The 26020-nt window shown below is 38.6% G+C and overlaps 1 protein-coding gene and 2 pseudogenes across 1 annotated transcript in view; 2 read left to right on the forward strand and 1 right to left on the reverse strand.

Moving 5' to 3' along the window:
- UVRAG (UV radiation resistance associated) overlaps window positions 1-26020 on the forward strand; it is a 360244-nt gene that overhangs the window by 247645 nt on the left and 86579 nt on the right. The window lies entirely within an intron of this gene.
- LOC115841767 (tomoregulin-1 pseudogene) lies at window positions 2188-3118 on the forward strand (annotated as a pseudogene).
- On the reverse strand, window positions 24423-24746 carry LOC115841768 (U6 snRNA-associated Sm-like protein LSm4 pseudogene; annotated as a pseudogene).

The raw sequence follows: 26020 nt of genomic DNA on the forward strand, positions 1-26020 counted from the left end.
TCTATGAATATTTATTGTGTCTGTATTATGTAGATAATTAAATTATCTCTTGGCTACCTCTATTATTCTGTATTGGAATTATTCACAATTATATAGCTAGTATATACTTTTTTTAAAGTGACTCTATCCTTTTGTACTATTCCTTTCAGGGTCTCCATTACATTGAAACATAATTTTCTTTTTTTATAAATTTATTTATTCATTCATTCATTCATTTATTTATTTATGGCTGTGTTGGATCCTCGTTGCTGTGCGCGGGCTTTCTCTAGTTGCAGTGAGTGGGGGCTACTCTTTGTTGCGGTGAGCAGGCTTCTCATTGTGGCTTCTCATGTTTTGGAGCACAGGCTCTAGGCGTGCAGGCTTCATTAGTTGTGGCATGTGGGCTCAGTAGTTGTGGCTTGCGGGCTCTGGAGGTCAGGCTCAGTAGTTGTGGTGCACGGGCTTAGTTGCTCCGTGGCATGTGGGATCTTCCCGGGCCAGGGCTCGAACCCATGTCCCTTGCATTGGCAGGCAGATTCTTAATCACTGCGCCACCAGGGAAGCCCCCCCACCTTTTTTTCTTAAAGCTACTTCCTTTAAGACTAGAATACATGTTTCTTTGTATACAGCATCTCCTTTTCATACAGGGTTGATGCAGGTGGTTACTTTTTCTCATAATTCATATAATTTTCATATACCAGTTCTTGATTAGTTTTAGATTTATAATAGTGGTTCTCCATATTTACTTTTGAGGAAATATTGATGATAATAAATGCCAAGAATTTTGAGTGCTACTCATTTATATTGTTGGAAACCTTTTTAAAAGACTTACAAAAGAATTAGTTCTTCCCATCCTGCTTGTTAGTAACTCCCATTAATATAAATGATGACTCCCAGGTTCATGATGTTGAGAGTCTAGTGATGAAATACTAGAAGTGTTAACAGTAGTTAGTTATAGAAATTTACTGCTGTAAGTTAATTAAACACACCAGTAAGTAACTGGAGCGTTTTATTATTTAGTTTGTATAAATATACAGTTGGAAAGTTAATGAGAAATGGCAAGTCTCTTGGAGTTTGATTGACAGCTATACTAAACCTTTTTAAAATGTGTAGATGACGAATGAATTTATTGAGACAACTTCTGTTGTAAAATATTCCATAGAAGGAATATTTATTTTTGAGTGTGCAGTAGCATAATTTTGTCATTTCTGACTTTAAAAAATTAGTTACTAGAGGAAAAACTTTTTAGAAGTCACCTCCTAATATTGAATTTGCTAAATAGTGTTCTGTATGGGAGATACAAGACTTTCTTTTATTATTTTCTGGCTTCTATATTATTTGTGGTCTCTGCATAAATCAAAAAATGGGAGATTCCTGAGGTGGTTGAGAAGAATTTGGTAAATAAATAGCATGTTATTTTCCTTCAGAGATTTCTAGGGGAAATGGTAAGCAGTATTGTGTTCTAAGAAGATACAGCTTGGTCACACTTAATTGAAAGAAGTTTCCTTTCTCATTTTGTATCATTTTGGGGGGAACCTACCTGTCTTTTTAGCATGCAATTTGGAATAGACACTTAACTCAATTTTGTAGTATTTTTATTATTAAATGCTAATTCAAAGTCAGGGTTCATAGTATCAGAATTATAAACACATAAATGAACCTGCTCACCTATTCATTCATTCATCAAATGTTCAGTAATTATGTACTGCCTGAGAGACGTTTTTCTAGGTTTTTGGATTATAGTAATGGGGGCGCTGGTGGGATGAATTGGGAGATTGGGATTGACATATATACACTAATATGTATAAAATAGATAACTAATAAGAAGCTGTTGTATAAAAAAATAAAATAAAATTCAAAACAAAAAAATGGCAGGGACTTCCATTGTGGCGCAGTGGTTAAGAATCCACCTGCCAATGCAGGGGACACGGGTTTGCTCCCTGGTCCCGGAAGATCCCATGTGCTGTGAGCAACTAAGCCCATGTGCTACAACTACTGAGCCTGCGCTCTAGAGCCTGCAAGAGCCACACCTACTGAGCCCATGTACCTAGAGCCCATGCTCCGCAAAAAGAGAAGCCACTGCAATGAGAAGCCCGTGCGCCACAACGAAGAGTAGCCCCCGCTCACCGCAACTAGAGAAAGCCCGAGCGCAGCAACGAAGACTCAACACGGCCAAAAAACCAAAAAGGCACAAAATTCTCAGAAGTTATGTATATGTGCCATACAAATTATATTCCCATCTGTGGATCAAATGGGGACACGTACCAAAATGAATGCTTTCCCAGAAGGGCTGCTTGGAAGCACCAGGAAGAGATAATAGTAGTAGCAAGGGGACCATGCTACTCTGATAATGGCTCTGGATCTGGAGAGAGAGAATAGGAAGGGGCAGGGAGAGTTGTTCACAGAAAACACTCCAAGTGTGGACCTTGCAAATATAAAGCTGAGTGTGATGAAGATACAGAGAATGTTGGGTGTGTATGTAATATAGATTTCAGTGGATACAGTTTTAATCCTGTGTCTGCTTCTGATGGGAGTTCCTATAACAATCCCTGTTTTGTTCGAGAAGCATCTTATATAAAACAAGAACAAATTGATATAAGGCATCTTGGTCATTGTACAGACACAGATGACACTAGTTTGTTGGGAAAGAAAAATGATGGACTACAATATCAACCAGATGTGAAAGATGCTAATGATCAAAGGGAAGATGTTTATATTGGAAACCACATGCTTTGCCCTGAAAACCTCAGTAGTTACTGTATCCATGGAAAATGTGAATTCATTTATTCTACTCAGGCTTCTTGTAGATGTGAGTCTGGTTACACTGGACAGCACTGTGAAAAGACAGACTTTAGTATTCTCTGTGTAGTGCCAAGTAGGCAAAAGCTCACTCATGTTCTTACTGCAGCAATTATTGGAGCTGTACAGATTGCCATTATAGTAGCAGTTGTCATGCGCATAACAAGAAAATGCCCTAAAAACAATAGAGGACGACAGCAGCAAAACCTAGGCCATTTTACTTCAGATACATATTTCCAGAATGGTTTAAACTGATGACTTTTATATGTATACTGACGATGTGATGTACATATAAATTATGTCTTTTTTTTAAAGAATGGAAATATTTATTTCAGAGGCCTTCTTTTTGGACATTTTTAGTGTACTGTTGGCTCGTATTTAGAATATTCAGCTACAACAGTTTTGGACTGTTTAGTCTTTGTTTTATGTTTTTAAATACAGAAATTGATTTCACAAATTTGTATTACATGGTAATTCTAAGACTTGTTCTTTACCCATAAAGTAATATTTTTGCAAAGACGGACCACTTCCAAATGGTTATAAAGTCATACCCACTTCTTCCACAGTGACCACAGCAAATGACCAAGCTTGAACTGAAGGTAAAGATGTTTACAGATTACTTTTCTTACAAAAAAAATCTAGAAGACACTGTGTTTAGACATTTCAATGTTCTTGAGATTTATTAGCCGATTTTTTAGACACTACCTGTTGCACGAACTGTAAAGCTGTGTGTGTTAGGTGTAAAATATTTATAAGATGTATGAACTGGAATTTGATCATTTCTCTCTTTGAAAAAATAATACTGAATTTTTTAAAGTATATGGTAGCAATGATGGAACGGATCAGTGAAAAGTAGATTTAGATGTTGTGAAAATAGTCTGTTTAACAAACAGATTTGAATAAAACTTACTCTATCATTTAAAAAAAACAGTTAAAACCATCTCCTTTTTTCCTTTTTAAAATAAATGATTCGTTTAAAATCAGTTCTGTAAAGGCTAGATGTTTTTATAGAGCAGATACAGACTAAGAAAGTGAGCATATTATCTCAACTTATTATCTAATTTGAGAGATAATAAAAATACCTTGTTTTGTGCCTTTTATTCAGTAACACTCCTTTCTTTACCTTGTCTTATGAACACATTGCAAGATTCATCAGGCATACCCCTGGGAGAGCAAGAAAGACAATCTGATTTTGAGCAGAGAATGATATGGCTGGTTGATGGGCTGTTTGGGACTAGTCTCAGCAGTCATTTTGTCACTAAGAGTAAAGGCCCGATTATTGACTAGAAAGTACTTTTTAGATAAAGTTTTAGGACCAACTTAAAAGTTGTTAGTTCAGAATATCTATTTCAGTTTTTTGGCTTTTCCAGTGAAAATAATGTAATTATGCTTAAATGACCCAGTCCTCACTCCCTGCAAAAATATGCTGACGTCAGGACTTATTTGTTTGACAGCATTAATTCAGAGGAACAATAAGCAGTGTTTTCACACTCAAAACTAGCCAATGACATAAAAGGTTACAAATATTAAATTAGAAATGCTTCATTGTCATGAGTTTCACACATGGGTGTGCCTGAATGTACACTTGTATACACAGAGCAACATCAGGTAATATTAGAAAAAGATCGATTCCTAGAACTCAGATAATCGTTATATTCACCAGGTGTCTTTTGAGTAAAATATTCCTCTTTTCTCTATTGTGTTTCAAACACTTGAATTCCTGGAAGACACTAAAACTCAATTTGAGTATACACTCTCTTCATCTAGGAGTCATACACTTACTGAGGGTTAAATTGTTTATAGCTCTTTCAGTTGACTCTTTTCTACTTTAATCTTTTATGAAATGTCCTGGGGGTAGGAAACCCAAAGGGGAAGTCCATGGACATATGAAGAAAGGCCAAAAAATAGGAGAATACACATATAAGGAAATGGAAATAATAATGTAAAAAAAGACTTTTAAGAATTTCAAAATTCTCAAAGGAGGAAATAGCATCCATAAAAAAAGAATGAGATTTTATGAAACAGAAATAGGTAGTTGTTGGGACTTCCCTGGTGGTCCAGTGGCTGAGACTCCATGTTCCCAATGCAGGGGGCCCGGCTTCGATCCCTGGCCAGGGAACTAGATCCCACATGCTGCAACTAAAGGTCCTGCATGCCACAATTAAAAAGATCCCACCTGCCATGCAACGAAGATCCCGTGTGCTGCAGCTAAGACCAGGTGCAGCCAAATAAATTAAAAAGAAAAAGAAATAGGTAGTTGTGACTCAAGAGACATAGAAAAATGTATTTTTTAAAAAGACCCTCATAAATAGTGTACTAGACACACTTAAGCAGAGAATTTGTGAATAGTAAATAGAAATGAAAAATGTCACCCAGAATGCAGCCCAGAGAGATAAAGAGATGTATGAGACAGAAGTTATAGGACACAGAGGTTAATTAAGAGGTGTCAACATGTATCTAATAGGAATATTCTAGGAATAGAGATTAGAGGGAATGGCAATGAAGAAGTGTTATTTAAAAGTGTCTGAGTAAAAAAATACAGGGAGGTAATTATGACAACAGAATAGGAGACACTTATAGATACAACAGAGACTGAAAAATCATAAGAACATACTGTGAACAACTTTTAGGTGGAATGGAATTTTTTAGCAAAAAGTATATAAAATATAACAAAATTGATTTTAAAAGAAATGGGAAAACTGAATAAGATCTGTTTCCCGAGCATGATAGAATAGATATCTGGACCAACATTGAAAATGTAGGATTAAAAAAAGAATCTTTTTTTTTTTCTGATTGTCATTCTCTTAATGCTTATTTTTAAAATTATTTATTTATTTATATTTATTTATTTTTGGCTGTGTTGGGGCTTCGTTTCTGTGCGAGGGCTCTCTCTAGTTGTGGCAAGCGTGGGCCACTCTTCATCGCGGTACGCGGGCCTCTCACTGTCACGGCCTCGTCTTGTTGCGGAGCACAAGCTCCAGACACACAGGCTCAGTAGTTGTGGCCTGTGTGCACAGACCTAGTTGCTCCGCGGCATGTGGGATCTTCCCAGACCAGGGCTCGAACCCGTGTTCCCTGCACTGGCAGGCAGATTCTCAACCACTGCGCCACCAGGGAAGCCCAAAAAAAGAATCTTAAATGTATCTATTAGTTAACAATAAAATAAAGAATACTTAGGTCAAAAACTGAGTGATGGCAAGAACCTAGAGAGATAAGGTGAGCAAGCATTTGCCTTGAAGGCATTTAATAAACAACCTGATCAGGATAATATGAGAAACAGACTTGGTAGACAAACTGATTTATGGACATAAATACAAAAATACAAATTAAAACGTGTGCAAGCTGAATCGAGCAGTTGAGAAGAGTCAATGGCTCAACACTAAAAAGTCTTCCACATAATTCACTCGTTAACAGATAAACAGAACTATCATGTGGTTGTTTTTTTTTACTAAGTGCAGAAAAAGCATTCAGTAAAATTCAACACTTATTTAGAAAGACAATAATAGGTTTTGATTAGGAGCATAAACTGTAGAACCAGATGGCATGAGTTTGAATCTAAACTCTTACTTACTGTGTATGGTATTGTCTTCATTTCATGCTTGTTAGATGTTGGGCAGAGAACCCAACTATGCTGTGCCTGGACTTCTGACCTACAAAAAATACGAGCTAATAAAAGTGGCTTTTTTAAAAAATTGAGGTGTGATGGACATATAACATTATATTAGTTTCAGGTATACAATATAATGACTCAATATTTGTATATGCTGAGAGCTGATCACGACAATAAGGCTAGTTACCATCCATCACCATACAAAGTTACAAATGTTTTCCTTGTAATGAGAACTTTTAAGATTTATATGTTGTTTTAATCTGAGAAATGTTTTGTATTTTTTTAATAGTAATAGAAAACAGTTACATCACGTGACCTTGGACAAATTACTTGATCTCCCAGTGCTTTACTTTATTGTCTGTAAAGTGGAGATAATAATAGTACCCGCCTCATTAGGTGTTTGGGTGGATTCAATGAGCTAGTATGTGTAAAATATATTTGGCACATGGTAAAGCCTCAAATGATTGCAAATAGTACTAGTCGTTGTTATAGAAACTATTTGAAAACTAGAAAAAGCAGGGAATTTCCTTAAAATGCTAAAGAATAGTTATCAATCCTATAACAACCATTAGGCTAAATAGTGAAACTATTTCCATTAAAGTTAGAAAGCAGCTAAGGATGCCAGTTATTATACAGTAAAATATTTAAAAACATTATGCTTGAGGTCCTGGTCTATATAATTAAATGGAGAAAAGAGATGAAGTATAAATATTTTAAATAAAGGGACAAAATTGTCTTTTGCAGATATGAATGTTATGTAGAAGCTGTGAGGGAATCTGCAAACTATTAGAATTAGAAAACTAGCACGTTTGTTGGATATAAGATCAACATGAAAATTAAGTAAATTCTATATACCAGTAATAACCAAATAGAGAGTGACCACAATATAAGTACCTTGTAATATATTTAATAAAAATGTGAAAGACTGGGCTTCCCTGGTGGCGCAGTGGTTGAGAGTCACCTGCCGATGCAGGGGACATGGGTTCGTGCCCCAGTCCGGGAGGATCCCACATACCGCAGAGCGGCTGGGCCTGTGAGCCATGACTGCTGGGCCCGCGCGTCCGGAGCCTGTGCTCCGCGACGAGAGAGGCCACAACAGTGAGAGGCCCGCGTACCACAAAAAAAAAAAATGTGAAAGATCTTTATCAATGAAGAATATATAGCATTATAAAAATGATAATGAAGGACATAAAATATGTGAATAAACGAATGTACACATATATGTACCTGGTTTAACTAGGCCTTCTGCTACTCTGATTTTTATGAAAATATATCAAATTAGTTGGGCTAAAAAATAAATAGGATAACCAAATACTTTTTGGAGACTTTGGTTTTTTGTCCAGAAAATCATGGGGGAATCCCTTTTTCCTGTCAAGATTCAATTTAAAACAAAAATTTCCTTTTATAAGTTAGTGAGTGAAAACTTTAGCGTGTAAATAGCAAAAAGAAAGAAAGGAAGGAGGAAAGAGGGAGAAAGGAAGGAAAGAAAGAAGGATGGAATCCAGACAATATAAAAAGCTTTTGGTTCCGTAGTTAAAAGAAACAGCTCAAAGAATTATGAAAGGATATTAATTCCATCAGTCAGATTTCAGTCAGGAAAGCAGAATCACTATGAGTCTTATGGTATAAGGGATTTATTATAAGCATAAGATATTACAAAACTGTGGGAGAAGCTGGAGAAGAATCCAAAAGGGGGAGTTGGAGGATCAGAGAAAGTCCCTAACCAGCCCTTCAGAAGCTTGGTGCAGGTTGGACAGCTCAGGCCAGGAGGTGGGAAGCAAGATCTAACCAGCTGCCGAGTGGAACCCCAAAGGAGAGCAGGTGGGGAAACATCTATGGAGGACTGTTACCACTGCATCTGTTAGTGGGCCTGGAGTCACTGTTTGTCATCAGCACCAGCAGTTGGGAACAAGAGCTAGATGCGGAAGAGGAGCGCCAAGACCAGATGGAATCTGCAGGCAGCCTATGTCTGTTACTGGGTCTAACCACCATTCACTTCAGAGCTTCATGTCTGCTGCTTCACTTCTGTTCTCCGAATCTCATGCCAATTTTTGTTCAGCTCTAGCCTGGATCCACACATGTGCTGGTATTCTGGGAAATAGTTCTTATTTAGCCAAGTGCACACAGTAAAAACCCACGACAGGTGTGAATAGGCTCTGTACTCTATTCTAGGAATATAAAGATTACTAACACCAATAGTAATCACTCAGAAAATTATAGTTGCTCTTACTGTGTTTCAGGTACTGTTGAAAATTATATAGTCACAATAGCAGTATGAGATTAATGCTGTTATTATTCCCCTTGTATTGATGTGTAACCTGAGTCACAGACAGGTCAGCTTTACTTCCAAAGCTACACATTGTTCTCTAGGGTTAGCATCAGCAACATTCTGGAGGAATCTAGTAAAATGGGGACATACTTAAAAACTGTATTCATACTAGAAAAAGTTGCTCAAAGGAGGGCAAAAATTAGAAAAAAATAGAAACAGCCTAAATCTTCGTCAGTAAGGAAGTAGAGAAGTAAAGTCTGAATATCCATGAGATAGAGTACTAATTAGGAGTTCAAAGAAATGCATTACATATGTATATCAGCAAAAATACCTCTTAAAACACAGTACTGAGGGGAAAAGTGAGTTGCAGAATGATATACATGATCTATCATTGTTCATTTAAACATTTGTATTTTAAAAGTATAAAAAGTGATATATACAGATGTTCACCAAATTTATAAAGCTAGTAGCTTGTGGGAGGGGCCATGGCAGATGCGTTGCTTGTCTACCCACAGCCATTCTTGGCTTCCTACTTATCAGCAGAGCTCCATTTTGTTAATTATTCTTTCTCTTCATTTGCTATATGGAAGGTGGGGCTCAGCCCCCAGCAGTAAATTACAACTGGCTGTTTACCAATCACAGTAAGTCCGTTCCATCACCAGTGCTTGGTTTGTGCATAAACTTGTGTCACAGTTATGGCCAGTTCTCTGGGGGTATTTCTGGGAATGGTTTTATGTACTAAGACAGATATGACTGGGCTGCTAGTAATACATATATAGTGGCAGAATAGAAGGATGGGAAAAACTGGGTTCTGGATAAAGTCATCAAGTTCCTGAGTTAGCCAATCCTGGAACTAATCTGTCTCCAGTCTTATTATTTAAATCAGTTGATTTGGGTTTTCTGTTAATTGCGGTTGAAAGCATCCTAACTGATGGTAGTAGGGATGGGGAACAAAGGAGGCTCACTTTATCTGTAAGCATTTTATTTCTTTTAACTAAAAAAATGCAAAAAATCAATTAAGTTTGAGTCGTGGATATATAGTTATTTGCTCATTATTCTCCAATTTAAAGAAGAGTGGCACATAAGTTATATATACATCGTGAACAAAGACATGGGAATGATCATTGTCAGTTGAGGGGCAACTGGGAAATATTTCTCAGCAAATGAATCAAGAACCAATTTGTTTGTATTCATTTAATATATACTTACTTGCTTTTCACTCTCTGTGTAAGCTACTGTACCATTCAATTTGGGGCTCATATTTGAAATCACTGTGTTTTTTATTTGTAAAGAGCATCTTTTTTATATACATAAATTTATTTTTTGGCTGCGTTGGGTCTTCGTTGCTGTGCACGGGGCTTTCTCTAGTTGTGGTGAGCGGGGGCTACTCTTTGTTGCGGTGTGCGGGCTTCTCATTGCGGTGGCTTCTCTTTGTTGTGGAGCACAGGCTCTAGGCACGCGGGCTCAGTAGTTGTGGCTTGCAGGCTCTAGAGCGCAGGCTCAGTAGTTGTGGCACACGGGCTTAGTTGCTCCGCGGCATGTGGGATCTTCCCAGACCAGGGCTCGAATCCGCGTCCCCTGCATTGGCAGGCGGATTCTTAACCACTGCGCCACCAGAGAAGTCCCATCAATCAATGTTTTAGTGCCTCACTTTTAAAAATGAATGGTCAGGGACCATTAGAAAAGGAAGAGGAAACAAGAGGGTAGGAAATTATTCAAGAAATAACATAAGAAAAATTCTAATAATTTGAAGGACTTGATTTCAGATTGTGGGAGCCCACTGAGTGCCAAGCACTGTGATATTTCAAAATGCTAGAGGTAAAGTGAAGATTCTGAAACCTTGCAGAGGGGAAAAAATACAACGGAATGGGAATCATGATATCTGACTGCTCAAAGTCAACACTGAAAGGTAGAAAGTGATGGAACAATGCCCTCAGAATACCGTGGGAAAATTATTTCTATAAGCTTGGCTTATATATGGCATCCCTGGGCAATACTGTGGGCTTGATTCTAGACCACCACAATAAAGCAAATCGCATGAATTTTTTGGCTTCCTAGTGCTATATAAGTTATGTTTACACTATATTGTAGTCTGTTGTGTGCAATAGCATTATGTCTAAAAAACAGTGTACATACCTTAATGAAAAAATACTGCTTAAAAATGCTAACCATCATCTGAACCTTCAGCCAGTCGTAATCTTTTTGCAATAGTAACAGCAAACATCACTGATCACAGATCACCATAACAAATACGATAATAGTGAAAAAGTTTGAAATATTGTAAAAATTACCAAAATGTGGCACAGAGAGGTGAAGTGAGCAAATGCTGCTGGAAAAAGTGGCGCTGATAGACTTCCTCGATGCAGGATTGCCACAACCTTCCATTTGTAAAAAATGCAGTATCTGCGAAGCACAATAAAGCGAAGCACAGTAAAAACCAGGTGTGCCTATATCTGTCAAACTGTCAGTCAAATACATGGTAGAAAAGTCTTTTCAGACATGGAGGTCCTAAAAAAAAAAATCTCCCTATGCACCTTTCCTAGGAAACTCTTGGAAGATGTGCTCTGTTAATACAAGGGAATAAACCCAGTAAAAGTAAAACATCATTCAAGGAAAAGAAGGGATCCAGCACAGCAGAGAAGCAGAGGGATCTCAGGATGATGGTGAAGGGAAATGTAGAAGGTCAGCTCTTCAACTGGCCTAGAGAGCAGGAGGACAAAGAAAGAGTGAAAGATTATCTGATGTATTTAATTATATTTTGAGGGAATTTTCATTGCTTTCAGGGAGTCAGAGAATGAATTACTTAGAGGTACATCAATAAATTTAACAAATGAAGAAATTAGATGGTAATTAACTCCAGGAAGAACCAAGTTGAAAAGAAAGAAAATATAAATATCATTCATTATATGGCTCTACTCAAAATAATAATTATGTAGTTACAATACTGTAACATTGCACATTGATTTCACCAAAGAATGTGTTTTTGTTTGTTTGTTTATTTTTTGGCCATGCGCAGCTTGTGGGATCTTAGTTCCCTGACTAGGGGTTGAACCCGGCCCCGACACTGAAAGCGCTGAGTTCTAAACACTGGACTGCCAGAGAATTCCCCCAAAATGTGGCATTGACCTTGTTGAGAGAATGGGAGGAAGAAGTGTGGTTGTTTTGGGAAGAGATGGGGAAGCAATGTGTAAGAGAGAGAAATCCTCATCTTTTCCAGTAGGTTGTTTTTAAAACCAGAGAATCAAGAAACAGGAATATAGAATATTAATTATGTATATGTAGGGTAAATACTTTAAAAAGCAGCTTAAAGCATTGAGAATTGTTGGCTCAGGGGGTTAGGAGTTGAGGGAGAGGTAAGGTATTACCTAAGAAACATATAAGCTAATATTTTTACCATCAAGCTTGTAGAGCAATTTGACTTTTTAAACCATGTACATATATTCTTTTGATAAATAAACATTAATTTTTAAGTATGTTTTATTTATACAAAACCTTTTTATTTGTAAACCAATATAACACAATTCAACATTTATTCAGTGCCTGTTATGTAGATTATTGTACGAGAGAGATATGTAAATATATGATCTTAAAGCAAATCCGTAATGTGAGTACCTGCTTCCAAATGGAGGATAAATACTGATGAATCTTAAAGCACCATCCATTCTGATCTGGGACTTGGGGGGAGGCTTCAGTGGATTGAGTATTTGCATTGGGACTCAAAGGATGAGAGGAATTTGAATGGGAGATTAAATGCCAGCTGTGGCCAGTGTTGTCAGGTCCCACCATGACTGCAAAAGTAACTATGTGTAGAAGAGTCTGGGAGAGCCGTGGGAGGCTATGTTGACTTCTCTGCCTTTCCTAGACATTTCTGTTAGTCACTTTTTCCTGAGGATTTATTCCTCCCTGCCCTATCACCCAGAGACTCTTAATTTTAGTATTGACTTTACCATGCTGTGTTAGGTGGTGGTTCTCTCTCTGCCGGCACCCTGCCTCTTCTTAAACTTTTGGTCTAATTTAGAGAGGGATAAGGAAAGAGAAAAGAAAACCTTGGTTTCACCTGACCAAATGTAGATTCCTGAATGTAAAGATAGGAACTCTCTTCCGTAACCTCACAGGCAACTAGATATGGCTGTTACCTCTTTTGAGGTCCTAAGGTTAAACAGCCATTTTCACAGTTTGAACATAATTCTTAGAAACCTCAAGAGTAATGTAGGACACATCTAATTGTTTGCAAAGGAATGTAATAATTTCATAACTATAACATAATTTACATTTAGGTCTTTAATCCATCTTGAGTTTATATACACTACCAAATGTAAAATAGATAGCTAGTGGGAAGCAGCTGCATAGCACAGGGGGATCAGCTCAGTGCTTTGTGACCACCTAGAGGGGTGGGATAGGGAGGGTGGGAGGGAGACGCAAGAGGGAGGGGATATGGGGATATATGTATACATATAGCTGATTCACTTTGTTATACAGCAGAAACTAACACAACAATGTAAAGCAATTATATTCCAATAAAGATGTTAAAATAAATAAAAATTTTAAAAATGGAAACTAAATAATAATAATAATTTTTTCCTGTTATATGTCAAAACTGCTATTCAGAAGTAATGGGCCGTGTGTGTGTGTGTGTGTGTGTGTGTGTGTGTGTGTGTGTGTGTGTGTGTGTGTGTGTGTGTGTGTGTGTGTGTGTGTGTGTGTGTAAGTGTAACATCCTCCAAATTTAGGTTTTTGTGCTCTGGATTTGTTTTCTTTTATATTGTTGGGTCCATAAGAGGAAAGGCTGGCTTAGAACAAAATAGCAGAGCTAAACCATATGTTTTGTACCAAATTAGAAACAGGTGAAGATTGTTAAAATCCCGCAAGAGCTTAGAAAAGCTTTAGACTCAAGTTTGTATTAAAGGCAGGTGGTTATATGTACAATAAAAAGCAGTCACCAGCACACCAGCTTATTGATACATATGTGATTGATCTTTTTGGATAAAAACAAGGAGGAGTTAATAAATCACTGCACATAGCTATAAAGATGTTTGGGCTTGAAAGCCTAGCCTGTAAGAGCAAATGTGGACCCTGAAGGAAATTTATGAAGCATAGATCCTTTTAGCTTTACTTAACAGCTAACATCTGACTGACCCAGGGGGACCATGGAAATTTACTGCTGGGCCATTCAAATATGTAAGCTGTTGTGTGATGTAGAACAGGTAAAGATTAGCCCAGTAACAAATATGAGGCTATAAAATAAAATGAGATTTCGATGACTTGTAAGTACTTGTCAAAGGTCAGCTCCAAATGACTGGTCAGAAATGGGAAAAACTTGTTGATAATTAAAGCAGATTGATTATGACAACCTAGGCGTTAGCATTGGTCGCTCCCAGATCAGTGATTCTTCAAGCTTCCTCCTCCTGTGAAATCCATACTTAAACAGAATGACTTTAAGGGCCTTTAAATTGTCTTTTTGTGTGCTGAAATTGGGTAAAATTATGAGTTGAGGTAATTCCTTTTGCAATTCCATAATTGAAATACATCTTTCTCAAATATATTCTGAATATATGGAATTTGTAGACAGCCTATTCATTCTAGAACACTGACTTTAGCTAACTTATGTATGCAATTTTGAGCTTTGACATCTAGAAAGCAGGTAGAAGTTTTTAGGCTTTCTGATAGATGATCTTGAATTAACCTTTAAACTTAGGTAGTTAACAGATTTATGCACACAGTTATTGAAAAATCAATTTAGTGAAATTAAGTGGATATTTCAAAAATGTGTGGATTTATTTCCAAGCTTTTTGTCTGCTTTGCTTTATGTAATTCTCCAAAGTAATAAATGTATGTAATATTGTTACTAGGATTTTAGGAGTTGCATTTTGGACTTTAATAAGGTCTATAGTTATTGATGTCAACATTCGCTGCCTTTTTGACTTACTTTACCAAAAGGTTGCCACATAAAAGCTAGATTTGGTTGTTTTCAAGGTATCAGCTTATGAAATCAGTGGTAAATTTGGTAATAATTTGGTTCATGAACATCTCATTTGTGAGTTGAAGAAATCCCACAGATTTTTTATAGAAATCTTGACTAAGTGAAATTTACAAAATAATACAAATGTACAAAATGGGATTATTACTGGGCGGGGGTGGGGCTTGGGTCCATGGTGTAGAATTAGTTTAAGATGAGGAGTCAAAAGGCACCAGTTGGAATTCTAGCTCTACCACTTCATCCCTACATTTACTCCTCCCTCCATTAAACCGGTAAAAATGTTCCAGACGTTGTGCTCGAGGAACTAGGATACAGTATTAATAACAGTTTCCATTCTTGTGGAAGATACAGAGGCATAAACACGCAATTACAATAGTGTCAAAGGTCCTGCGTTGGTGAGTGTACAGGGTTCTATGAGAGACGAATAGCTAATCCCAACTTGGGGCAGGGGTAAGTAAGGTCGAGTGGGGTAAGATCTGTGGTTGTAGTTGAGTGTTAGAAAAGACCGTGTGACCTTGGGCACCTCAATAACAGTGCCTATAATAGGACAAGTGCTTGTATTGTATTGATAATGTATGCTAAGTGCAATACCTAATGCATAATAGATATTCAGTAAATAAAATCCAGCATCAGCATCCCTGTTGTTATTTTGGCAGTGCTCACTGGCTCTTTTACTCTGGTGCTGGAGTTCCTTGCCTCCTATTAATATACATACAGCAAACATCGTATCTTCTCTTGTGGCACTTACAGATAGGTACTGGGGAGGTGACGCATAGTAATAATGATAATTGAATGCCTACTGTATCCTGGTAACTGTGCTGGGTCTTCGGTTTTTTTGTTTAGTTTAATTCTCACAAGCAGTCCTGGAAGATTGGTGTTATTAAACCCATTTTAGAGATTTGAAAACAGGTTCAGAGTAGTATGCCCAAGTTCACACTACAAGTAAGTAACAAAGCTGGGGGCCTGAGTCTATGCCTTTCTGACTTCAAAGCTTAACTTCTTACACCTAAATCCCCCTTCTACTTTTCTTTTCTTCTCCCCCCAGAAATAGGTATTATAATTAAATAAATAACTTTGATGTAAAGGTTTGAGCACCTAAGTGGCTTACAGAGCATATACCACTAGTTGCACTGATATATTTAAGCAAATCTATATTATGTGCGCACATTGTGAAGTAGAAATGTAAAATGGTGAGCAGTTTTTCTTCCAAATTCATATTCCAGATGGATGGAAACATCTTTTGGCATTACCAAGTATGTAGGTTTATGCACCTTGCACGCTTAATTGTAGTTAAAAAAGAAAAAAAAACTTTACAGATTTTTGTGGGAAACAGGTGCTGTTAAACCTGGGCAAATGCAGGATGGCTGTTAATGTTGTGGAATGTGATTTTGATTTACTTGGCAGAATTTTTATTTTATAAAAATGACTATTAAAATAGACATGCTTTCCATCCTTTAATTTTGCTCTGTTTGCTGAAATTTGCCTGTAGAATATTTTTCAACAGTTACTAAAAGGGTGTGGAAAAACTGGAAGGTTTCTAGAAGGAAATTGATTCTGAATTCTTTAACAATTTTCACAACCCTGCAACTTACAAAGTTTTTTAAAAAATGGGGATTTTTTTTAACCTTCTTACTGCAATTATTTGGAATTCGATTTCCCTGAAATTCCCTTCTCTTTTTAGTACAGCTCTGTCTAAAGAACTATGTTTAATATTGGCAAAGAGAATAATCTGATGTAAATCTTTTCATTACGTAATTTCTCCTTTAAAAACTTGTGATGGCATCTTATTACCTGTCATATCAAATTTAATATCTTTTTTTCACTGGCATATATGATTTCCTATTATACATTCTCTCTCTCTTCCTTCCCCAAAGGAGAGGGGAAGATCACTCTTCTTACTTTTTTATAAGGACTTTTGTCACCCTCTGCCCATGAATTATTTCAACATTGTTATCTTTTGTTTGCTGCTTCTCCTTTGATCTATTATCTCTCTCTCCTCACTTCCCTCCTAGACCTTTCCTCTGTGTTTTCTGAAACCCCTCTTCAGTGACTATAATATATACAAGTCTTCAACCTCTTTACTATATATGTGTAGTATACAACTGCTAGAGGTGAGTAAAATCTCTGGCTCTCTTCTGAAAGTATCATTTACCCTGGAGCCTTCTGAAGAGGAGACTGTTTCTTCTACATCCCATGTCTCTGGGTCTAGAGAAGGTAATGTCAGTTCAAAACCACTTCTCAGTAGCATGTACCTAGTGTTTTGACACTTGAAGTAGATCATTTTCAACACCTCTTTCTCTATATGGTAAAATTATTTTCAGTAATAATCATCACATGAAACAGATGATAATAGCCAAAAAAGAAAAGCAGAAATTTTTCTTTTATTGAAAAAAATATATATACTTTTTCTTTTGAACAGTTTCTGTGTGCCCATCTTCAGGGAGCAATTTTAAAGGTTTGTATTTTACTGTACCTTGTTCAAGGCTGATTGTAAATATTTTTGTATCTGAATAACCTTATCTAAAACTACACCAGGAAAAAAAAATGATTCGGAACTAAGAAGAATTGCACATTGCTATCATTGTTTATTTTGAACCTACTGTTTAAACACGGGAATATGTGGGAATATGTTACACCAGACAGTCTGGGGACACAAACTGTGTACAAAGGAAGCTTCGAAGATTCCAAACCATTTGAAATTTAATCAAATTGGAAGTGTGTAGTTTAGTCCACTTCGTTGGGCTGACTGTACAGCTGGGAGTTCTTTGAATTAACTTCCATGTTGATATAATATTTATTAGCATATGCATAATGAAAACATCCTGATTTGAAGATTGCATACATATAGAAATCAAACAGTCACTGCAGCAATTGTTTAGAACTTAGACCAACAAACGATTTTTTTTTCTGGGAGGATTATTTTATCACTGGCATTAGGCATTAGATTCGTTGTTTTTAACCCATTTTATTATCATTTTAAAAGTCTCTGCAGATTTATGCACCTCCTTATAGACTGCCCCCATCTTCCTGCCCTGGCTAGGCCACTGTCATTACCCTAGTGGCTTCATGCTTGTAGTTTCTCTTTTCAGTATTCCTAAATATTCTTATCCCATCATCCTTACCTCTAACCCACTTACCTATGGGAAAAAAATCAAACTGTTGGAAAGATTGGAGCACTGTAAATTCAAGTCATCTATTTCAGTTGGACTAATACATCCTAGATACCTGATTCTCCTTCCACATGACGGTCTTAAACCTTCTCTCTTTTTTCCCCATCCCCAGTTGTCCCTTTCCTTCCTGATAAATCATCCTATTTCTGACTTTATAGAGAAAGTAGAAGCTACCAGATGGGAATACTTCAACCTTCCATCGAAACACATCAAAACCTTTTGTAATCATCTCCATCATCTTCAAAATGCCCTCTCCTTTGTCGACCCTGACCCAGCCCTCTAGTCCTCCAGCTGCTTCCTCTGAAAGTGCATCTGTATAATCAGCAAATTCTCCTGTATCTTCAGGCTTTTCTCAGGGAGTTCAGCCTATCTCTTGCCCTAACTGAACTTGCATTTTCCCTGAGGACCCCATGAGTACCCATTTAGTAGCTATTAATTTTCTTATGTGCTAGTAGGTATTCAGATTCAGGAGATGAGATTGGGGTTTTCTTCCTCTCGTTGGTTTTTCTAGATTCTTACCTCTTTACCCTGTTGGCAAAGGAAACATACGAAAACCTATTCCTTTGAGACATATGCTCTTCAACTTTACCACTCTTTCAGTCTCTCAGTTATAACCCCATTACTCATCATGTGTTTTGGCAACAGAGAAACAAGAAACAGGTGACATAGGAAAGAGAAACAGTCTTTCTCTTTCTATTCAAAATCTTGCTGTTATGGGTGACACTAACACACAAGTGGATGATTCATTCAACACCCTAGCCTTTCATTTCCTTGATCTTTTGGCACCAGTGATCTCTTGCTTCCCATAGTTTTTATCTACTCCCCTGGTTACTCTCTGAGTCACGTCATCATTTCTTTCAGTCCACATCCAGAATCTGATTCAAGCATCCTGCTCTCTGATGACTCCCTCAGCTCCTTCGGCTTGTGTGTTAGCCTCTTGTTCATTGTTCTTCTTGGTGACCTTCAGACCTGGCATTTTTATCTAGTTTACATTATATGTCCCATTATTTTAGTCACACCTTTGTCTTGCCCCCGCCCCCCGTGACTTCTCATTCTTACAGCCCTGTTGTCCATTTTCTCTGTACCTGCTGCACCCAGGCAGATGTGTAGAGAGTCACGCAATAGTATCATTATAAACTCATGATTAATTACCATTTCTGGGCTCTCAGTAGTGCTCAGCAGTTCTATTACATTTCTTTGTTGAAGTTGTTCTACCATTTGATCAAACTTCCATTCATTTGGGCAAAACAAAACATTGAGTTCTTCATGATCCCTCTCTATCCATCACCCTTCACTTCCAAACCGTAACCAAATCTTTATGATTTATCTCCTAAAAGTCTTCCAAATTAGTCTCCTTTTTTCCATTTCTTATATCACCACGTTAGTCTAAGCAGCCGTGATCTCTCACCTAGATTACTGCAACACGCTGGTCTCACCTTCTCTAAACCATTCTCCACAGCAGTCAGCATATTTTTTTTTCCAAAATGCATATCGGTCATTGTCAGGAAAGTTCAAGGAGGAAGGGTTAATTAAAGAAGGAATGTATCAGATGAAAATCTAAGCAAGTTAACACCTTTGTTTAAAGTCCTTCCATGGTTTCTTATTTCTATTAGGAAAAAAAATCAGACTATGGTCTGACATGGTCTAGAGGGCCCTGCATAGTCTACCTTCCTATCCAGCTTTAGTTTCCTCTCTCGCCAGAACTCCCCTCAGACCAACTATACTGTCCTTCTTTTAATTCCATGAAGCAGCATACTTACCCCTGCAGTGGTTCTTTACATATGCTGCTTCCTTTAGTTGGAACATTCCTTCCCTTAGCTCCTACTCATCTTTTTTTTTTTTTTTTTTAATATTTATTTGTCTGCACTGGGTCTTAGTTGCGGCATGTGGGCTCTTTAGTTGCGGCACGCGGGATCTAGTTCCCTGACCAGGGATCGAACCTGGGCCCCCTGCATTGGGAGCATGGATTCTTAACCACTGGACAAACAGGAAAGTCCCCTACTCATCTTTTTTTCTTTTCTTTTTTTTTTTTTTTTGGCAGTACGTGGGCGTCTCACTGTTGTGGCCTCTCCCGTTGCGGAGCACAGGCTCCGGACGCGCAGGCCCAGCGGCCATGGCTCACGGGTCCAGCCGCTCCGCGGCATGTGGGATCTTCCCGGACTGGGGCACGAACCCGTGTCCCCTGCATCGGCAGGCGGACTCTCGACCACTGCGCCACCAGGGAAACCCCCTACTCGTCTTTGAGGTCTCAGCTAAAATGTCACTTTCTCTCAGAAGTCTTCCCTGGCTCTCTCAGTCTTTTTGTCCACCTCTTTTCTGGAATAGTGTTCCTTTCCTTCAGAGTACTTAATTTATAAATTATGTATTTGTTGGTGCGATTATGTGAGCAATGTCTGTCTGCTCCACTGGACTTTAAGCTCCATTGTCTGTGTTTGCTCACCCTTGTATCCCCACCACCTAGCACCATACCTGGCACACAGTGTGAGTTCAGTGAAGAATTGTTGAGTGAATAAACTGTTTCCATAGTGATCAGTTTCTTTCATCCTTCCTGTTATAATGGGAGACTTGGCCCACCTGCCATCCAAGGCAAATCCTCCTCCTGTGCTCTCACCACCTGTAGGATGGAGACCCTGTTCCCGCTCACCTTCTCAGGGCATCCCACTATGCTTCACCATGTTACTGAGCTCTCTTCTCACTGTGGCAAACTTCACATCATCTCCCTTTCCTCACCTTGTCACTCCTGAACTCACACCAGTCTTCCTTCATCTCCCACTGCTTCATTTAAACGTGTTTACCATATTACCAAAGCTACCTACCAATGAATTCATGTAATTACATCCAATAGACATGTCTTCATGTCTCCGTTGCTTGAACTGTCAGCAGCATTTGACTACTGATGATATCTTCCTTCTTAAATTAACACTTTCTCTGTGCTTTTCTGGTGAGGCACTTGGTTTTCCTCAAATCTTTCTGAGCAGTCCTTCCCAGGCCCCTTTTCATTTCCCCATCTCTTGTTGATATTCTTAAGGCTCTGAAACAACCCTCCTCTTTATGATTTTTTTAGGCCATCTCATTCATACCTGGGTTTCAGTTTCCCTTTAAGGTTTTGTAATTCTTGATATTTTTACCCCAAATTTCTCTTAACTTTATGTATAAGGATATTTTTTGTAAAATATATTATCTATATTATATACATGTAAAGTATATACACCTGCTTCTCCTCAGCATTCCCTGTCTCAGTTCATAGACACCACCATCTACCTGGTTACTCAATCAGGAAACCGAAGGGTCATGTTTGACCCCTCTGTCTTCACCACTGTCACAACTGTCTATCACAGAGTCTTGCACTCTACCTACAAATCATAGCTCAAATCTACTCACATATGTTCCTCTCCACTACTGGAACCCTAATCAAAACCATCACCATTCTGGTCTGAACCATCGCAACGGCCTCCTAACCAGGTCTTGTTCCCCTTTATTTACTGCACTGTGGCCAGAGTGGTCTTTAAGAAATATAAACCCCAATTCTGTCACTCTCGTGCTTAAGAAATCTCTAATTAACCTCCCATTGTCCTTAAGGATATAGTCTAGATGTCTTGTGGTTTACAGGACCCTGTGCAGTCTGGTCCCTGCTGACATCTCCAGCCCAGTCTTCTAGCACTGAGCACTCATACTGTGTTCCTCACCCCACCCCCTAGCTGTCTATTTTAATGTCGCCTGTACTTTTATCAAATTAAGATGACAGCCTCATTTTATCAGTTGCTTAGGCTCAAAACTCTGAAGTTATCCTTGACTCCTCTGCCTCTCACACCTCATATAAGATCTTTCAACAAATCATTTGGCTCTGTCTTCAAAATACGAGAATTCAGTTACTCCTCACCACTTTCACAGCTACCATCCTGGTTTATACCACCCTCTTTTCTTGGCTGGGTCTTTGCAGGAGCCTCTCCATGTTTCCTTTTTCCTCCCCTGCAGTTTGTTCTCTCAGAGAAGCCAAAGCATCTGTGTCTCTCATCTTTTCAGAACCCTCCAGAGCTTCCCCTCTCGTTCAGAGTAAAACCCAAAGTCCTTACTCTGACCTACTAGGCCTTGCGTGATCTGGACCCATTACCTTGCTGACCTTCTCTCCTCTTCCTTTTCCCTCACTCTGCTCCAGCCATTTCTTATCTTGTGTGCCTCTGGCCTGCCTTACAGTTTTACTGCATCCTCATCAACTTGGAATGAATTATAGATAAAGCTTTAGTGTTATTATACAGCTCAGCAGAAAAATGTGAGTTTTTCTTTTTTTAGTCATGACAAAGTAAAACATAGTAGTCTCTTTTACTCTGCCAGGTGGAAGGAAAGAGAGACATGGGCATTTTCAGGAAGTGTGCAAAGGCAGAGAGAAATGAGCTTGGTGTGTTCATGAGACTATGAGAAAACCACTGGAACAGAATAAGGTTGCAGATAACTCTGACAGTTCAGATCACGAAGGCCTTGAAAGCCAGGCAGAGAAGTTGAAATTTAAAACAATAACTGGTTAGGAAGCAGGGCTGCTAAGTGACATGATAAAAAGTCTTACTTAAGAAGGAAAATAATGATACTACCTTCTAGTGAGTAGAGGACAGGAATGCTGCTAAACATCCTACAGTCCACACAACAACAAAGAACTTTCTAGAGTGGCGATGGGAATGGAGAGATGAGAATGTTTCACAGGAAAAATGGCTTGTCGACCTGGTGAATCACTGCATATATAAAATGCAAAAAAGGGTAAAAATTGAATGCCACTCTAAGCCTGAGTGATAAAAGTTGTGGGAGAAGACTAGACAGGAGAAAGTAAGTTGAGTTTGAAGTAAACTCGTGACCTCAGAACATACTGAGGATGTGTTGTCACATTTTCTACAAGCACAATGAGCAGAAGTGATCTTAATATGCATAATAAAAATTTTGAATTAACTCTAGCCATGTCCTCATCCCCAGCTGAGCCATCAAAGAACCAGACGTGGATGTGGGGCTCCGAAGGTGAAAGCAAGAAACTAACCAATTCGGAGTCCTTTTAAAAAATGTCTGGTTTGGGGAGGAGGGGGAAGGGCTTATAATAATTGATCTTTTGAAAATAAGAAAGGTTCAAAATAAATTTCTTTTACAATTTTATTCCAAATTGATTGTGGCATATCCTTCATATATACATACACACATGTGAAGTAATTTGAATATGTATTATATACAATATTTATATATATATAAATTTAATTTTAAAACATTTCCTACTTTCAGACCATACACATGAATCTCTTTTTCTCACATTTCATTTGCCAGCACTTCGTAGGTCTACTTTGTAGCCTTAGCTGATGCCTATCATCGTGACCCTTTGGCATTATACTCTTGAAATATTTTCTTGGTTCCTGAAGGAAATATGAAGTTATATTCAATATATTTATTTTGGCATATTCAGAATTACAGAATCTTGGAGACGGATGAGATATTATACCCCATCGAGTCCAATGGGCCATCCAGTGTTTTATTCCCCCCATATTAGGCTCTAGGGCTGCTGTAACAAATTACCACAGACTTGGTGACTTAAAGTAGCAGAAATTTATTCTCTCATGGTCTGGAGGCCAGAAGTCCAAAATCAAGGTGTCAGCAGGGCACCGAAAGCTCTATAGGGGAGATTCTTTCCTTGCCGTTTCCAGCTTCTGCTGGCTCCAGGCATTCCTTGGCTTGTGGCTGTGTAACTCGAATCTCTGCTTCCATCTTCAGGTGACCACCTCCTCTGTGTCTCTCCTCTGTGTCCTTATAAGGACACTTAACTGGAGTTAGGTCGCAACTGGATATTCAAGGATATTCTAATCTCTAGATTCTTACCCTTTTCCCAAATAATGTTGCATTCACAGGTTCTGGGTTTCCAGATATGGACATATGTTTCGGGGGGACCACCATTCAGCCTACTAGACCCCTGAATGCATGGGGGTTTTTTGTTTTGTTTTTGTTTTCATAGATGTAGTTTTTCGTTTTGTTTTGTTGAGGTTTTTTTTGTCACAAAAAGAGGGAGAGAGGAAGTGATGGGACAGGGCCCAGTGTTGTCCCCCAGAACAGCTTCTGAGGCAAAGGTTCATCTGGATTCATTTTGAAAAAGCAATTTTGGGGTCCGTGTTTCAGGAAATTCTCCAGGCTGTCAGTCTTAGTGCAAACAGCTTAAAACAAAAACCTCCCTTCTGTTCACCACTCAGGGATCTAACACAAAATGCAAAACAGACCTGTTTGGAAAATGCCTGACCTTAAAACAAGAGTGAGGCCTTTAGAGATGCATTACATGCAGAATCTCCCAGGAATCAAGTCTGCTGCGACTTCACAAAACCAGAAGCCCAGAATAACATTTCCAACTGTAGAACTCCTGGCTAACAAAAAAAGAGGAGGATCACAGAAGACAGGCAGGGGGTCCTACCCGGACACCTGCCTCTTCGTTTTGTTCTGAACAGACTCATAAACTGGAGCGTAGAAAAGCGGCCTCGGGGGTGGGAGCAGATGCTCGGTGGTTGCGGCTCAGTCTCTGGGGAACAGAGGGGCGGCTCACTGTTTGCCCGCCTCTCTGCCCGGCCTCCTTTCTGGCTGATCTCTGCTGGTCCCTGGGATCTCTCCTCACCCAGCACCCCCCATGCCATGGCCCTTCTGTCGCTTCTGCTGCAGGCCACCACGGCCACGGCCCTTGGCCGCCACCTCCCTCTTGACTGTGTCGATGATCTCATTGGGGATGCGCAGGTACTTGATGGTGCTGCTGCGGATGTAGCACTCGGGCATGAGCCAGAAATTGTCTCTGTCCCTGGACTTGCAGATCACCTCACGCAAGTTGATGTTCATCCAGTTGTCACAGCTCACTAGATGCCCATTGTATGCCTCCCCGTTTTTGAGCTCGACCAACAGTGGGTGATTCTGAGCCGTTTTCAGCAGCCACAAGTGAAGCATGGTGCCAGCAGGGACTGGGCTCCCCGCCACTTCCACCACAGCCACCACAGCTCACCGCATGGTTATTATTGGTTGACCGGCCTCTGCTTAGCTTCCTCTACTCAAGATCTTTTGGATTTTGACTAATTCTGTGGTGACATCAACTTTCCTGTAACTTTTTTGCCATCAACTTTGGGTTTTCCTGCTTGATGCCGTAAGAATAAAACCAGCTTTTTTTCTCTCTGAAAGTCCTTCATTTGTTGTCCATGAGACTTCTGCCCTTCAGGCTAAACACCTGTGGTTCCGTCAACCATTTCTCTCAAAACTATGGCTCCCATTCTCCTATTCATCCTGGGTGTTTTTCTCTAAAGGACCCAGTGACAATAGAAAGAATACTGAGTGTATAACTAAAGACCTAATGCTGAGGTGTCATATCTTTTCCACTAAGTAGGTGACCAAGGCAAGTTAGTTTCTTTTAAATAACAAAAGCACTGGACCACTCTGCTTCACTGCATGCTTTTTATAGTCAAATGAGATTATTACAAAACCTATAAGAAACATAACCTATAAGAAAGGTTCCAGTTATTTATCTGTATGCTTCTAAAAAGAAATATTAACTCCCAGAACTAAACGTAGATCTGTCAGTATCATCTGACACAGTACTAAGTATTGATAGTTGGCACTAGCACGTTCCCTGGTTATCTGCTCTCTTTCTGTTAATACAGCCTGGGATTACATTGGCTTTTTGGTACTCATGTCATAATTCTTTAATCACACGGAAATTACTAGGTACTAAAGAGCTCCAAACCATCTTCACAGATAATCTATTTATTGCTTTCTAATTCATTGACTTTTACCACGTAGGGTCAGTGAATTTTTCAAACAACTTGGAAATATAATTTAATTTGGAAAAGAATTTAATATTGCTCATTTTAATTGCATTTTCTGTAAAAGTATAATAATAGGAAATGTATACTTATTCCTCTAGTTATTGAATCTAATACTCCCTTAAATTAATTCTGTTTATGGTGCTAAGGACATTTTTCTGGCTGTACTTGAATGACCACATTCTTATCTAAACCTTCTGCAGTCTGCTAATGAGATTCTCTATGTATATTGAATTAAGATGCCTTTGATTTGTATCTTATGTCCTGATGGTAATAGGTTTTACCCTTTTAGATGGATTTCATTTTTCTAGATTGCTTAGTAGATCTATAAATCCATGTACTTTCACAGAGTAAGATGACTGTAATGGTTGGAAGCTATTATACTGTTCAACTTGACGTGACCCCTTA

This window comes from Globicephala melas, chromosome 8 (assembly GCF_963455315.2).
Source record: "Globicephala melas chromosome 8, mGloMel1.2, whole genome shotgun sequence".
In the NCBI taxonomy this organism is placed as follows: Eukaryota; Metazoa; Chordata; class Mammalia; order Artiodactyla; family Delphinidae; genus Globicephala; species Globicephala melas.